This window comes from Manacus candei, unplaced genomic scaffold, assembly GCF_025592945.1.
Source record: "Manacus candei isolate 608988 ecotype Guabito, Panama unplaced genomic scaffold, ASM2559294v1 h1tg000025l, whole genome shotgun sequence".
Classification (NCBI taxonomy): Eukaryota; Metazoa; Chordata; class Aves; order Passeriformes; family Pipridae; genus Manacus; species Manacus candei.
In genome coordinates, this window is record NW_026138073.1 from 9,766,447 (window position 1) to 9,783,893 (window position 17,447).

The following is a 17,447-nucleotide window of genomic DNA, read 5'->3' on the forward strand; positions in this document are numbered from 1 at the left end:
GGAATGCTCACTCGTTCAGCATTGCCCTCCTCTGCCAGAAGGATCTCTAAATGCTAAGCTTAATAGAAACAGTTAATATCCCAAGCATGGCTCTGAGCCATCTGAGCTCTATGTGTAATATAATCGCGTTCATAATGCTCAGAATAGCACTCTGGAGCCCTAGTACAGACTAAGACCTCACTGTATTAAGTGTTGTGTGGATGGTTGTAGTGGTGCCGCTTTCTCTTCTGTAAAATTACTGAGCTCCATATACAGGAACCAACCATAATCCATATTTTACAGAAGTTAGGACACAGGAGAGCAATGTATACTTTTCAAATGTCTTTTTTTTGGCAGCTAAATCAAGTTAGTATTTTCACAGACACACTGAGGGAGGGAGGGAAGGGAACACTGAGGTTACTCTCTCTCTGGAGCAGACAGGCAAAAGCCCAGTTCAGCCAAAGCTCACTGAGGCTCTTTATGTTCCCGTTCAGTGACAGAGGTCACTTGTCGAGGACTGAACCAGATCTAGTACAGGGCTGCCTGCTAAGCACGCTGGCAAAAGGATCTGAGCTATACCCTTCTCTGCAGTTGTTTGTGTTTCTTCAGGAACACCAAAGACCTGGAGTTCATCCCAACACTGCTCACACCGCCTTTGCTAAAAATATGCCTTTTAGCTCCAAAGTAAAATTTGGCTTGAATTCCTTTTGCTCTGAAGAAAGGAAGCCCATACACAGGATCTATGAAGAAAGCAATCACTTGCATTTGCTAAAACACTTCACTTAGGCAAATTCTAATTCTTTCAGCACAGATTCCAGGATATTTTCCTACCATAAATACAGGTTAAATTTGAGTGGATTACCCTGTGATCATCTTCAAGTTCACATTGCACAGCAGGTGCTGCTCATACTTCCCAAGCATCCAGAAGTCACAGCTCTTCAATTCATTGATTTTTACGAGGCACCAGGTCATGCTGTCTGGCCTTCAGCTGATCGCAGTTCATGAGCTTTCTGCACATTTCTGGCTTAGGAACTGTATTGTGTTTGAAGTGAATAGAGACTAGATGCCTTTTGGCAAGATGCCTGAGGCAAAGGCCTCGGGAGAGAAATCCACCATTTCCCAGGCTGATACAAGTGGACAGGCATCCCCTCACTTCAACTTTTATTCCCTATTTGTGAACAGATTGAGGGAGCTGGCTATGAAGGACATTCTCCTCTCAGCTAAAAAAAAAAATAAAAATCTGTGGGTTTTAGCACAGCTTTATTCTGCTGGGTTGTTCCCCAGATGAGAGGAACCCCAGCAGCCCACACAGTGTCTCTGATCAGAGCCTGCTTTGCCTGCTGCCCCAGCAGCAGGTTCTCCTGAGCTAAACAGAACAGGTGGGGGAGGCAGGAAGAGAAACTTCCACAAAGCTATTTCTTAAACCAGATTTACAAGGATATGGTGAAACAGAGTAAGGTCATAGGTGAGGGAAGATTGAACAAGTTTATAGCTAACCAGCCAAACTGCCATCAGAGACCATGACCTACATCAGATTTTCGCAGAGAAACCAAATCCAAACCCATCACATGCAGACCAACTGGGAGCTGCCACTGCCTCCACTCTTTCTGTGCCACTGGAATGCAATCAGAACCACAGCACCATCCTTCCCCCCACTGATGTCCCTGTTCCTGTAAGAGGAGGTCATAAAAATAAACTCATCTTTTGTGTGCCATGAGTGATGAGGATCTGAAAGCCTGGGGTTTGGCAACTAAAGTAACTCCTGTGAAAATGTTACTGGAGATTTTTTGCCAGAACAGTGAGAAGAGCTTTCCAACTTCTTGAAAAAGGTAATGTATACAAAGGCAATCCAGTGCAGAGCTGCAGGGACAGCAAAAATGGAAGTCCCACTGCTGTGGTGAACATTCCCAAGGCTGTCGGTGTGTGAAAGAGGATGAAGTTGGTTGCTGCTTTATCTATAGTCACTCAAGAGACAAGCCATCAAGGTCTACAAAAATTCTGGTGGTCTCCTGAAGAGCAGTTTCGAGGAGAAAGACTTTTCATGAGGATATTTTTGACTAGTGGTTGAATAACTTCTTTGTTCCAGACTACAGCTAAAAAAAAAAAAAAAAAAAAAAGACCCTTCCTGCTATTGCTTTGCCATTCAAGACATTGTCATTGTCACCTTTCAGATGTGTAAGCATAAGAGACAGCAGCAGCTGAGCTGTGGTAATTAGGAGGGAGAGATGTGCAGGCCTTGCCTGCATATTTCTGTTAAGATGCAGTTTACACTTTGGCAGGTTTAACAGTCCCCAGCGAAAATAAGCAATCTGCATCTGCTCCAGCCCACCATCCTCGTTTCTGAACCCTTCAAACAGTTCTGGAAAAATCAGCACTGCCTCCATGCTTTTTTCAGGCCTAAATGCAGTCACAAACCCATTAATTCTCTTACAGTAATAGAGGAACACTGGCTCTCGACCTGTTCACAAGACATTTACTTCAAAAAAAACACATTTCCCATTTTGTTCAAGCATCTACCGAGTTCCAAGTTTCACTGCTCTCTGTACTCACAGCAGGGAAGCCAAGAAGGACGCAACCAACCTCATTCAATTCTATTCACAAGCACCCTTCCTTGGGAAAGCCAATAACTTTCAGAGAGCCTCTGCAGACTTTGCTCCACTGCTTTGCACTCTGGAGAATGGCTGGTTGGTAATCCTCTTTTCACTCAGTGAGCACAGACCCAAAGGTTTTCATTCCTGCGAGCTCAGAAATTTCCATTTCCATTTGAGAGAGACATTTTCCTGGCACTTCTCAAAAGATGCATTTGTAAAATAGGGAAACAACCTCAAGGAATGCTAAAGCAAAGGAATAAAGCTGTACGTGGACAGTCTTTCTACCTCAGCCAGGAAAGGAAATTCCTTCTCAGCACCAATGCCCCATAAACACAACCTACTCTGCAGCTACCAAATACTTGATCTGAAGTGAAGTGACCAGCTGACCACCCTGCCCTGTGCAAACACCAAACATTTTCCTAGGTGTTGATGATCAGCTGAGACACCAGCTGCCAAGATCTCAAATTAAAGAAAAAGTCCAGAAACACATTTGTGTGTGCATGCCAGACAAGAAAGGAAAAGAAGGGGTGCACATCAGATGTCTGAGACACATTAGAGAGGTGAAGGTGTGTTTACTGAACTCACTACAGGGAAGGCACACTGATGACAGTGGTTTCTAAACTTGTAGTCCATAGACTTTTGCTGTCTACAAGGGTAATTAAAAAACCAAATCCATTCCCATATCTCTGTTGGAAAACGTTTAAAAATTTGCAACTCCAAAGAGGCTGAAACTTGCTTCTTCCAAGTGCAAAACATTTAGATGGCCCAAAGCCAAGTCCCGGAAAAAAGCCCTAGTCAGTAGCTCAGGAATGCCAGCTCTTAACACAAACCAAACGCGTACAAACCCTCTGGTCGGGCAATTCACAGTATCATCTACCACAAAAACTCACTTACTCAAAAATTGCACTCTTAAAATTGCAGCTATCATTCACCTCCTTAACTCTATGCCAGAGAAACCTAACCGAGTCTCACTTTTACACTCCCCAAAGTAGTCAGCCGAGTGAGCTATTTTTCCTACCTTGCTTTGGGGAATTCCTGCCTAGTGTTTCTGTAAAGAGAAACAAGAAGGCTTCACGCAGCATCAGGCAGGATCGCCTCCATCACTCCCAGCTCCTTAGCAGAGGCATTCCTGAGGCGCACTGTGCCCTAATAAATCAACACAAGTGCTCCAGGTTTCCCCGGCAGCTGGAAACTGGAATTCTGCAGGGAAGGCAAACACCTCCCCAGCTAAAGCAAACACAGCCAGGGGAGCCCCTGCTGAGCACCACGGCTACTGTCAAAAGAGGGGCGGAGGGAGAAGGTGGGATCACAAGGGATCTGGCTGACAAAAGGCAATCCAGCATAAAGACAGAAGATGGCCATGAGTCCAGCCCTGACCTAGGCATTCCTCTGTGCAGGCACGTGCTTGCCAAAATGCTTTATCAGAATAAAACCACAAAACTTCATTTTTAGAGAAATTGCCATCTTGCCCTGATACGGATGGTAGTTTTGCCTTTAAGAGCATTTATTTTAGAGTTTAGGAGAATCGTGTAAAAGATCCTGCAAAAATACAGAACAAAAATAGCCCAGTCTTAAACAGCTTATAACTTAACTCTAAAATAAACTAAGACAAAGGGAACAGCACTGATCAGTATGAGCAGCACTCAGCTCAGCAGAACAAGATGACTGCTGTTTCCAGGGGTAAAGGGAGGTGTTTGGGGTTTTTGTTCTTTTTAAACTATATAGCAGAAAAGACCTGATGAAAGATTTTAGAGAAGAGTTATTAGGTGGGTTGGAATACATTTATGGGCCAACCACCTCTCACACAGAAAACCAGAGCAGTATTTTTTCAAAAGCAGCACAAGGCAACAACAGAGGGTAATGTTACCAGACAAACAGCAGCAAGAGCCCAGTTTCCAGCACTAACATTTGCTAGATTGCATACAAAAAACTAAATGGGCTGCTTCGGTACCTCATTTTCAGTTGCACTTGGCGAGTAAGGAAAAGAAGAAGCCAAGCAAGGCTGAAACAGTGACAGTAAAAGCAAAAGAGCTGACTGCCTCAAATGGTCTTACAACAGGCACAAACTCATCAATACCACAAAAATATCATTCATTAAAATAAAGGCATCTTCCTCAGACACATCCTGAGAGCTGGAATAAATACCCAGCTTTTAACACTTCCCTCTCCTGATGGTTATGCTCTCCCACAGGGAGCTTCCTGGTAACGCTTTCAGTGCAGGGATGGGAGGTACCACAGGGTAAGTGTGAACAAGTTCCAGTTATGACAGATCTGATCTGTACTGCAAATCCTAATCTTCAGTTTCCATGGCATCATTTGGACATGCCTCACTTTGAGACCATTGTAAGGCACATTTTCCTTCTCACTCCCTTGAAGGACCACCAGATCCCAGTCTATAAGCAAATACTGCCTTTAAGGGAAATCCTGGTCCACCTCCTACACGTGGTTAATTGAGACACACAGACCCAGGCAGCAAGCAGTGCACAGAAAGCCAGCAGACCCATCAGCAGGTGAGTGCCAGGAGCTCCCCAACCACAAATCATCCCCCCCAGCCCCAAATAAACAAACTGGCAGGTTGCTGAGTGCAATCCATCTGGCAGAGCTGTATGCTATTTAGAAAGACTCTGAGTGGCACTTAGAAACCCTGGGTCTCGAGAAAGAAATCACAGATGAATGTGCTGGGTGGAGGACTCCTACATATGTATACGTGGAGAGAGAGACACACAAAGGAGGGCGGGGGGTGGGTGGGAAGAGTGACAGCAAGACTTGTCTCTGTGCTTATTTTGACCTTTCAGTTAAAGATTCTCCAAAAAGGCACTGTTCAGCCCCAAGCCCGATTAGATGTCTTGGGAAAAACAGAGCACAAAGCATCACACATGAATGAGCACAGAGCCATAACACGATCTTGATATTCCCACCCATCCATATGGCCAAAAAAAAGCGAAGTTCTTCAGTGCAAACATTGGCAGCAGCAATATGAAACTAATGTGTTAATTAGCAGACTTCACAATCCAGCACATGGCAGAGACTGCTGATGGTGGCTATTATATAGTCAATCAGAAGTGAAACAGAATAAGTACCATACTACTTAACCCATTCAGAACAAAGTTAATGATTTGCTAATTGCAGATTTCTGGCCTGAGCAGATCAAGGTCTGTTTTTCAAGCTTCTTTTCTCAGAGATACCTTAAAATTTATTCAGTATGACGAGCACTCCATCACTTACAACTCTTTTTTTTATTAGCATTCAGTCTCAACTTGGATGTTTAGCTTAAATTCAGGAAAGGCCACTGTCTTGCTTTACACAGCATCAGACTAAATGAACTCAATGATTTGTCTGGCCTTATAAAACTCTTTAGTTTTCAGCCTGTAAACAGTTGCAAGTTATTTGTAAACAATGGTAGGCTAAATTACAACATTCATCAGATTCACTTCTTGTATAGGATTTTCACACTGAATGCAAGAGAAGACTAATGAAAATAGCTGAATTAAGTGCAATTGGAATTTAACACAGTTCCTTAGAGTACATGGGTTTGCACACTAAATGCCTAATAAAACTCTACTCTCCTAGAAAGTTTAATCAATAAAATAAATACCACAAGGCAGGCCAGATACAGTATTTCTTTCACTATTGCACTGATATTGCTAAGAAATATAAAAAAGAAATATACAGAAGATTTCATTTTCAGGAGACATTTGAAGTACAAACCTCGAGTTAACACTCCCGTCATGAACAAGATTCTTTATACCCAGGATGTACCACTTAAGTCACATAAAATATTTAGACTTAAACAAAGTTTGGAAAGAAAAAAAAACAAACAGGGATGAAGAACACGACTGCATTGGTCTTGGGGTTATTTTCTAAACCAGAAACCAATTGCAACAGGACTAGTCAGAGTCACATAATTTAAGGTACAACCACTCTGATTTCCTGCCTAACACACAGGCGCTGTTCCATTTTATCCACTCACACCTCCACAAAGCCCATTAAGTGGTTCTCTGAAATGCAGTGGTTTATGGCATCTAGACTAGAGGCCTTTGGAGGTCAAAACATAAGTTCACTACTCTGCTAGTAGTTTGCTCCAATGGCTCCATCATTCTTTCTGGCAGCAAGGCCAGACTAATTTCTTATTTGTTTGCCTTCTGCCTTGAGCCATTAATTCCTTCTCTGCTGGATTAAAGAGGAGCTCCTCAGAGTCAATTATGCACATGTTTTAACCAAGTCACCTCTCAATAGCTTTCCTGGCAATCAACAGATTGGTCCTGTCAGTTCTCAGTACAGGGCATCTTTTCTTGAGTGCTTGAACAGTTTATAACTTTTTTTTTTAAATATCAATTTGATTCTCATCCCTTCTCTTCCTCCCCCTTCTTCAGGGTCACTGCTTTGGTGAGGCATAATCGGTGAAAAATCAGCATCTCTGGCACACAGAAGTCCAAACTTGCCTCTATCAGATAGATGTCATTTCACTGGACCCGTTTTACAGCATAATGAAGGAGCTACAGAAATCAGACTGCAAAGATCATATCAGTTCACTAACAGCCAATTATCTGACTGTACTGAGTGAAAGGAACTTGTATCTTTCTTAGTCACCATTTAATTATTTCTCCAAAAGTTCTAAGTAAAACTTCAACACCTGGTTCCCCACTCTGCCAAAGACTTGTGTACTATTCAGTATCTTCAAGCAAGAAAATCCCAACATACCTGTCATTTCCAGCCATGGTTTTGAATTTCCCCTCAGCATTGCCTGCTTCTCTGCTGAATCATCGTTAGCAGTGGCTTTAGACTTATTTTCAAAACACTGATGAACTACTGAACAGCAAAGCACAGTACTGATGCTTGGTGAAGTTACCTGCTAGGAATACAACTTTCTGACATGTGCCCAGTAACCTGTGATTTCAGATGCAACAGCCTTTTTTTTAAAATTAAATAATTATGAGGTAGGCTGTTGATGTTGGCACAGATCAATTATTCAAACTATTGTATGGCTCCAAGTCAAACATCCAAGGAATACATTACATGAACAGTCACCTGCTGCCCTGTTTCTTTCCAGCTGCTCTTTCTTACTATTCACACAACCAAACCCTTCAGAGGTATCTATCAAACCCAAGAACTTCCCATCTCAAACCTCCTGAAAGACCCAAAGTTATTCAAGATGACTGAATGAAAAGCATTAATCTGTTGTAGGTGTTAACCAGGCACTCCATATCACAAGGACTAGTACCTTCTCCTACTTCTGTTCTAGCAGGAGGCCTATTCAACTTCCACCTCCAACTAGCATTTCCATTGAGTGACACTTCTCATTTTGTGCTGCTTCTCATTTTGTGTTACATGTCAAATGCACATCTAAGCTGGCAAAGAGCACAAGGCAGAGAGTTATGCTCCGTGTGCAGGCAGGAGCACAGGGCAAGGTTTGGGTGCAGGTCACTGTGACAGCTGGAAGGGCTCTGCCTTTTACACCACTCAGAAGAAAATAATTCCAAGGCAACAGTGTAGAATGAGACATGTGGCTTTTACCAATCCTTACCTTTGTACTTTCAAAGCAAGAAAAATTTACTTGCCACGTGAACCCCCCAGCCCAGCTACCCAGGAGCACCAACACTTTTCTATCTATCAGAGACGAGATCCTCAACAGAGCTCCAAGCAGTGAGAACAGGCAGCCTATGGAAAACTGATGGCAGGGAAGGCTACCCATCAGTTTTAACAGCAGAAAGTCTGCTCATATTTATGCATGACCGCTCAAGTGAACTGCATGACTGCTTTTGTTGATCTGCTCTCAGCGATCTATTCTTTCAGTAGGAACACCAGGAGGAAGCCACGCTGGGACTGGGCAAGGGAAAAAAAAACACCCCGTGGACACGGTGAATGGGACAGAAAATTCCCCTATAATTTCTGCAAGTTTATTTGCAGCAATGCCCTGCATTGACTTTTCTAGCAACTTTTTGGGACACCTTCACACATAAAAGCCCAAGCCACACCACAGTAGTCTCTTTGACTAAATCTACTTTAGAAATTGATTAAACCATTGATTTTTTTCATAGCTTGGATAGACACACAGTGACCTTTCCATCCCACAGAAAAACCAAAGGGAATTAACACATGTAAATAGAGTCTTCATTTAAAAGGAAGTGTTTTGCTCCCTTAGAAGGAAACTCCTGCAATACTTTTCCTTGCAGCTCTCAAAAGAGCTCTCAAAAGATCAATTCTTCTTCCTCCATTTGAGCTTTTCACCTTTCTGACCAAATGAGGCCAAAGGGACAAGACTTCTCAGACCATATACAGAAGAACAGCCTGAAGACAAACACAACTCTTCCTATAGGTCACTAAGTGGTAAAGAAATTGGTACCAATTTGTAAACTAACAGTTCTATTTCAGTCATGTGAAGCAGCAACACAGAGGACAGTTCCCAGCAGAGATAACAATTTGGCAAGCACAAAAAGTTTAATTCTTCCTCTATGCAGAAAAGAGGGGTTTGAGATGCATTTTTCATTACAGGGTGGAATAACAAAGATGATCCATGTGTTTATACTGGTTGAGATCATTCCCTCGTGAATCACTGCATACATATAATTTCTACCTGCTTAAAAGAAACACATTGCATTTTGGGCAAAGTTCCATCATTAGGACCTTGTGCCTTCTGGTATTTCCTACATGGTGCACTTGGGGATGCAGATTACAATCCTAGGGCTGAGCAGCCAGGTGTCATTTGTGTTTTGATGAGCCAACAGGCTCTGGCAGCCTGCAGAGAACACGGAGCCTGTAATTGTCACTGTAGCACCCGTTAGGATTACACTTTGCTGGCAGCACTGGGAGGAAGGGAAGCAGATGCACAGCCCAATGGCTTTCAGATATTCAAGAGGCAACATAGGAAAAGGATGAAAACTCTGCAAGTGCAGGTTGTTCTCCTGTGACAGCTTTGCTCAGTGCAGCAGCATCCTGGGACTTGCATGCTGCTGTTGAACACCTGCACCAGGCACAGACACAAACTTTTGATCAGCAACAGAACATGGAACTGCAAAACTACTTTACCAGTAATGTTCATGTTTCTTGGGACTGCGTGAGTAGAACCAGCATACAAGTTCCTCCCAGCAGGACCCCCACCCCTGTCATCCTCTAGAAGGCAAACACTATTCAGATGTTATTTGCCTGTAGCTGACGAGTTTGACATTCGTAGATCCATGGCAAGAGCTCTTGCTAGAGCAGGTCCGTGACATTGGGATGCTGTAGATGTATTTGGATGGTTGGTTCCAAAATAACATGAGTCTGAGATACGTCCATCAGCTTGTCTACTCTTTCTGCTCTTTACAACATTTATTCACAGACGTCAAAAGAGACAGCTCTCCACAGCACTGTGAAGTCTAGTTAAGCATCATGGAACAGTGGCCATTATCAATATGGGTTGTTAAGGAAAGCTTCATGATGCCACCAGCCTGTATGTACAGGCCTCAGACCCGCAGTGAAACAGAACAACTACTTGCAAGACTGTCAGTGGCAGTGGGCTGCCTGTGTTTTATGCAGAGAAAATGCTTTTACAAGGTTCAAATATCCAGCCCAGTACTGCCACTAAAATACACAGGAGCAGCTTTAAAATATAATAAGCAAGAAAGCATGATTGTCAGCACTCCCCCAGAAGCCTTTAGATTTGTGGCACTCTGCTGAGCTTGTTACTGAGGCTACTGACACAGGCTTTCACCTTCCCTGTAGACCAGTTCAATGTGGAGAAGGAAGGGGCCATGGTGACTTGGGCACTGTGAGGACAGAGACTTGACTGTCCCAAGCCCAGAAACAGCAAAACAGGCTAAATGGCTCTTTCATCTGGTCCTGTGCAGCTGCTCATATGGCCACACTGCCAGCACACACAGTCCCTTCTCCCCATCTTTGCTGCTGTGGGAGGTCACCTTGCAGGTACCTGCCCTCTTGGCAGCGCAGAGAGCAAGAGCAGCATTTGTATGGCAGATGCTCTGCCTTGTCACTCCTTTTTCTTTAGCTCTGCATCATCTCAGCAGTGCTGGGCACAGAGCACAACCAGACACTCCAGCACTGGGACTTCAACTGCCTGTTACCACGGCCAAGGAGCTTAGCACACCAAGTCACTTGGGGATGGCAGTGCTGCAGGGACTGCTCTGCCTTCTTGCCAATTCAAATTTTGCCTATGCTGCCAAGAGGACAAGCTGGTAGCAATCACCCACAGGGCCATTCTGTAATTGCACCTCTGTTGGCTGTCGCACATCTGGAAAACAGTTTCTGGTTACAAATCCCAAAAAGAGAGGAAAAAAATTAGATCAAAGGAGGAAATAAACAGTAAGAGTCAGTGTTACCCGTTGCAGGCACAGCAGTGCCCCAGAAGGCACAGTCACACAAGGGAACCACACCTCTTCATTGGAGCCATGAGAAAGCTGCACTGACATGCAGGACAAAAGCAAAAAGCCCTTGCGATCTCGGTCTTAAATCTCTCTCAACAGTTGCAAGGTGACATGAAATGCAATTCAAAATGCATTTCAGCTAAGGATCAGAACATAAATTCACAAATGCCTTAGTCTCTCTAGGTACTTCAACATTTCTGCAGCCTCATTTCAGCAATTTCCATCAAAATGCTAAACTGGCTAAAAAGATTGGCAAATAAACAGAGCCCCTGGTTACTACTTCTCCATTTCCCACAGTGGCACACACAGACCTCATGCAATTAATTCAGCTGCACACCCGCTTTACCATTCTCCTGGGCAGAATCACTCAGCAATGGACTGCAATCTGTATGCAAGAAGTCAAGCAGAAAGCAAATAAAGATCAAAACATTGACAGCAGTGGGATTCAGAAGTCCAGGAACTGCTTCTGCACTAGAGCTCTCCAGCACATGCATTTTTTTTAGATACATTAAAGGTAGGAGACGGTAGAGGACAGGTGAGAAGAGCTCATGACTCTGGTTTCTGGAAGACAGCAAAAAGATGATCACAGAAGATTTACCAAAATGCTCTCATATATGAGAATTTCCTATTAGGTAATTCACTAACAGAATTGCTCTCTCCAGCATTTTAAGAAGGTTAGTCTGATGCAAAAAAAAGTCTTGGTATCAAAGCTGAAAGTGCTAAAGAGGGAGTTGCTTTAGGGCCATTAACTCCAAGCTGTCCAAAACCCTATACCAGCTTCAGTGAGGACACTGCTTCTGACAAAGTCTGGTCTGGCAGGAGCATCTCTGAAGCCCTGGTTCCTCTGTTTCAAATTCTTGTTGTCTGAACAACTTCCAGCTGAGCACAGCGCACTTGCCAGGCACCATAAGGAGCATTTTCTGAGGCATTTGCTTGGCCAGGTGTTCACAGAGGTTGGCATTTTTTTATGGAGACTAGAGAACCCAAAAATTCCTCAGTGCTTCACACAGGAGGATGGGGGCATAGGCACTCATAGGGCACAGAGAGATTTCAAGATCACACAGTCTTCAGGAGTCCGACCAGAGGGGGAAACAGGTGGCTCTCCAGTTCTTTAGGTAATTCCACACAAAGAACAGGGAGGCCTCTTAACAAAAATGTGAAATGGTGTGGTACAGGAAAGCTAAAAGAATAAAAATCATTTTGAAATGGACATATATGGGCAGAAGCCTTCAGCTGAAAACACTACTTCTATGTAGTAATTTTCAGAATTATTATAACAGGGTAAGATGTCAAACATACCCATCCTATTTATAGAATGGCATGCAATTTAGTCAGAAAACAAGTTTCATCAGCATAGACAAATGCTTGAACACAATCAGCTTCCCCCACCTGCACAGTCCCAGGCACAACTATTCTCCTGCCACAGCAGAGCTGCACGGAAGGGTAGGACACAAGAAAGACTCCTTGCAGCAACTTCAGCAGCAGGATGAACCCCATCATTGCTATTCAGTACTACATTATGTGAGATAAGCTGACACACATGTTTTTTTTCACTGAAACTCAGAAATTCCAAAGGCAGCACTGCTTTTAAATTAGAATTAAGTAAAAGTGCAAAAGAGAATGATGATGGCTTGAAATTGTCTGCACCTGCAGACACAAAGCAACAGCAATCCATTTAGTCAGTACCTTACAGCTGTGTATCCCAATGGCTCACCACAGATTCTAGGTGGGTATCTGGTCACACAAGTCCTAAACTCCAGTCCCCAATACAGAACCAGCCTAATTAAACCACCACCAGGAGCAGAGATCAATCTACTTACAGCCTCTGTGACATAGGGACAAAAGACTTCCCCCATGAGATGGACCGGGAATAGATACAAGTAGCAAGATAAAATTACAATGTTCAGATACTTCAAGAAGGGAAACAATTATCATTTCCTCAAAGGGAGTAGCTACGAAGTTCCAAAAATTTTGAGAGCGGCAGAGCCAGTGCAGAGCAGAGGCTGGGGAAACTCAACCAGGGGTTCCACGCTGTTCTCTAGTTAAACTTCAAAGCCAAAAGCAAAGTGAAACCTCACACCTCTGCCAGGCACAGGAGAAGTGTTCCTCACAGTGCTTGCAGTGTTTATACTGTAAGCAAATCACTAAAGTTCACATGAGATTAAAGTCTGGCATCTGGGAATTTCCTTACGATCTGTCTCATTTGAAGATTCATTTCACATTTTGATCAACATCTAAAATCAGATCATGCTAACACAAAGTTTTCTACTTCATTTTTCCCCACTTTTCTTTTCTTGGGAGGGGCAGGCAGGACTTGAAAGTGAAATTCTAAAATTAAATTCAGGATATTAGAAACCATTTAAAAATTGATTCAATTAAAAAAAAATAAAATCCACCCAAACTGACACCATTTGTTCCTTCTGTTCCCTCCCCACCCCCCGCCAAGCATTAGGAGGCAGTACTTACTTCTAGTTAATGAAAAGGAACTGGTTCCTGGAACCTCAAAATAGCTCAGATGTCTTAGTTACTACTTGGCTGAAAAAAATTATTAGCAGTGAAAACAAGTCCCCCACATTTATTACTTAAGCAGTTGGGGAGAAAAGGCAGAGCCTTAAAGAGCTCACACCAAAGCACCGTGGTTCTTCCATTAGTCAGGGCTGCGTGTCAGTGCAGGTCCAAACATCCTGCTTCATGTTTTCGCACCTTTGCAAGTCTGAGCTCCAGCAACTACAACCCCAGCCAGCTTGTTAAGCAGGGGAGCATCTCAGTTATCCCTGTAGCAAACCATGGCATGCAGGCTGGCTCTGTATGGTTACAGAGAACCATGCAGGTAGCAAAAACCCCTCCATGCTGTTTTGGGGGAGTCCCTTAGACCGAGTGTGCCAACGGGAAGGGTCTTTTGGCTCTCGCCACTGTGCTGGAGTAAAGACCATGCAACACATGAGTTTGCTGTTTCCCAACTAAATCAAGCATCTGCTCTGCCTTCCGGAACAATGGTATCATGTCACAAGACCGTGCACATGCTCCTAATGTCTCGAATGCTTGTTCCTGAAAAACACATGCAAGAATTTTCTAAGACTTGTGTTCCGGCACCGAGAGCAAACCAGACAAAGCTCAAATAACGATCAATATGATTCTTCTCTAAGGACATCATCGCAACCATCAGGTCATCAAAGACGCCTCCAATAATAGGACGAGGAAAATGATACCAGCACAATGAAAGACCAGCTGGCACATTCCCATAAAGGCAAAAGCAGCCCTCCTGTGGTTTTGATGAACAGCAGAAGATGAATCCTTTCAGATACAGTAATCCTGCAATCAGATACTCACAAGAACCACAAATAAATGCAAATCAAATCCAGGGCTTTAAAAGATTATGGGGAATGCAAAGGAGAGTCAGTAGAGCACACCAGATCCCAGCATCCAGAGCACAAAGACGTTTCCCTGAAGATCCAGGTGAGCAAAAAGGGCACCAGTCCAAACCCTGCTTTCTGAAACTAGCTTATATCTAGAGGGCTAATTCTTACGAGAAAGCAGGCAGGCTCATGCCTCCTCTGACTGCTACCACCCTGCACAGCCTGCAAGCTGAAATGAATCAAAGTCCTATCATCTTCCTCCAGGATACCCTTATGCAAGTTTGGGAGGGCTCAGCTTAGAACTTGGCTACAAGAGACAATTTGAAGTTTCAGGAGAAAAAAAAACCAGCTACAAACAAAAACAGAACAGATGGAGAGGCTGTCATGAGGAGGAGAAACTGAAGTCCTTGTGAGTTTGCTTTGACAGGCGGCAGGAAGGACTGAGACAGAAAGGAAGATGACAAGAGAAATAATGTCAATCTGCCCAATTCAGAAGTAGAGCTTTTTCCAGAAAAAATCCCAAGAATTTGTGGGAAGTGGCTGCTTCATCTTCTGAACTTCCCCTCATCTGTTGTTCTCTCTCCCCAGCCAACACTAAACTTGCTAAAAAAGATACCATGCCTCCCTGTACCCATCACTGCTGGCTAAAGGAACCCCTCTAGAAAGTCAATAGCAATAGTGGGAGACAGCAAGTGCAAATACTTTTGTTTTCCCGTTGGACAGTGCTGGATAGCACACACCCCACACAGGCAACCTGGGTGGGTGCTTTTTCCTTCAGAGCACACCCAACATACAACTGGCATTGCTTATTTGGCAGGCAGCCTTTTACCAGGCTCACGGGGCCACCTTCGGCAGCAACAGATACTTTTCAGACTTGTTTCCTCGCAGTCTCTGCTGGCGTTGCCAGGAAAGCCCAAGCCTGCCAGCAGCAGCAACACTCGCAGCAACAACCCTGCTCCACACAAAGACTGGCACCGAAGGGAACGGCTCTGCACGCTCCTCACAGCCCTCTGTCAGCTATTCCCTCTGCCCTTATATGGGAACATCCCGTGGCCCCGCTGGGAATATGATGCTGTTGGTGGACATGAAAGGTAAGGCAATACCTGAGCTGTCAGCAGGCGAGGACAGAATTTTTCTGTTCTGAAAAGCAGGCAGAGTCTTGGAGCCCAAACTCTTCACAGCGCTCACGTGAGAGAAAGCAGAGATTAAGTGTCAACTGCTGACAGTCTGCACCCACCTTTCTCAAGAGAGTTATGCTGGTGATTTTAATCTTATTAAATATTGTTAATCGTATTACTAACCTAACTCTTTTCACATGTTGGAAGAAATTTGAAGAGAAAATTCCATATATGATCATGCTATGGTAAATGCTTTCTACCTAAATCTTAACTCAGAGCAAGTCCCTGGCTTACAGATTCCAGTTCTGCTACACAGAGGTGTGGATGAGCATGGACATAGTCCATTCAGTACCAGACTACCCACGAGTCACCTTCCCCGCCAGATTCTTTTCTGTCCATAACCTGTTTGCTTTCTTCTCTCTGGGATTCTGTTAGACATTCCTGGCCTCTCAAAGTGACCCTACTAAAACTTGTGCAATTCCATGCCCCATTTGTAATAAGGGGAAACAGCAATTTCCCCATTAGAATGCAAAACCACGTAGCACAACAGCTCAGTGCATCAGCTTCCTCTTGATTCGGGGTGACTGTTTTCATCACTGGCTTAGCTCCTGACGTCACACAGACACATCGTTAATATAAGTCATTGATTTCTGCACTTTATACACAAGGCAAAACAATCCTTTGACCCCTGTTCAAAAAGTGAGGCCAGAAATGAGCAGATCACATTCAGCCTCACACAGAATAAGGCACTTGTTCAGTAAAATACTGACCCCGCTGTTTTACAAGGCACAGGGTTGTAGCCCCTTCCTTCAGCACTCCAGATATTCCCCCAGGACTATTCCTGTTCCAGACTGTTGCCCTGTGATAAAGCAGCAGCAAGCGAAAGTTTAGATTCGAGAAAAGAAAGAGCTCAAATTGCAACTTCTGGAACAGAAAACACACCTGCTCGGGGAGGGGGGGACGCAAACACTTGCTGCAAACTCTTCCAAAAGGAATGCGTTCAAGGTGGAAAATGAGATCTCCAGACCAACAGGAATCAACCACTCAGTGCCATCCCAGGCGCGGGGCGAGGGCCGGGCACCCCTTCCAGCGCTGCCGTACGGGCTGCCCGACCGCGGCCCCGCCACCAGCCCGGCGACACTCCCTCGGAGCCCTGCCCAGGTCGCGGGGGGCTCGCCCGGTCCCACCACCCCTCGCACCCGCCGGTGCCGCCGCCGGCGGAGGGTCTCGCCAGCCCCGCCGCCCGCTCCTCCCCTTCCTCCTGCGGGGCGCAGAGCCGCGGCGACCCCCACGCTCTGCTCCGCAGAGCCCTCCGCGGGGGCGGCCCGGGCCGGGCGGCTCTCCCTGCCCACCGGAGCCCCCTCGCCCCGCCCGGGAGGCGCCGCCGCTCCGGAGGGGCCGCGCCCATCCCCCCACGCGGAGACAAAGCGCGGCCCCCGGGCGGCACCTGCCGCCGGCGCCGCTGACCCCCGGCAGCGCTCCCCCGCCCCGCGCCGGTCCCGCCGGCGGCGGTGGCAACCCCGCGCCCCCCTCACCGCGCCCCCCTCACCGAGCCCCCGTCGCCCGCCGCCCCTCACCTGCCGCGGCGGCCACCCCGCTCCGCTCCGCTCCCGCCGCCGAGCGCTGCCCGCACCGACCGCGGAGCACCGGCCCCGCCCCCGCCGGCCGCCCCGCCCCCCTGCCGCGCTCCGCCAATAGAAGACGCCCGCTCCGCCGAGGCCACGCCCCCGCGCCCGCCGGGTGCCTCTGCCCCCCCCACGCGCGCGGCTGGCGGCGAAATCCCATTGGCTGCCGCGGAAGGGGCGTGGCCTGCGTCCCCCGCGCGCCCCCGGCCCCGGCGCGGGCCGTGCCCGGGACCCCCGGCCCGGAGGGGCGGCGGCGGGAGCGGGGCTTCGGTCCCTCGGCACGACGGGCCTCTGCCGTTAACGAGCGAGGCCCGGGGAGGGGAGGCTGTTCTAGGCGCTGCCGCCAAAACGAGTGGCCGCTGCCGGCCGGCCCGAGGGCGCAGCGCCGCTGTTGAGAGCTGGGCTTAACACTGTTTTG

At 46.1% G+C, this 17,447-nt stretch overlaps 1 protein-coding gene across 3 annotated transcripts in view; it reads right to left on the reverse strand.

Annotated features, from left to right (window-relative positions):
• Positions 1-17,045, reverse strand: part of PLXNB1 (plexin B1) — a 78,959-nt gene extending 61,914 nt beyond the window's left edge. Inside the window, exon 1 of one of the 3 annotated variants that reach the window (XM_051788488.1) lies at positions 16,982-17,045. The gene's annotated coding sequence lies outside the window, so the exon portion shown is untranslated. The remainder of the gene's footprint in view (positions 1-16,981) is intronic. The other 2 variants (XM_051788492.1, XM_051788494.1) reach the window with 2 other exon arrangements.
• Between the last annotated feature and the right edge of the window lie 402 nt (positions 17,046-17,447).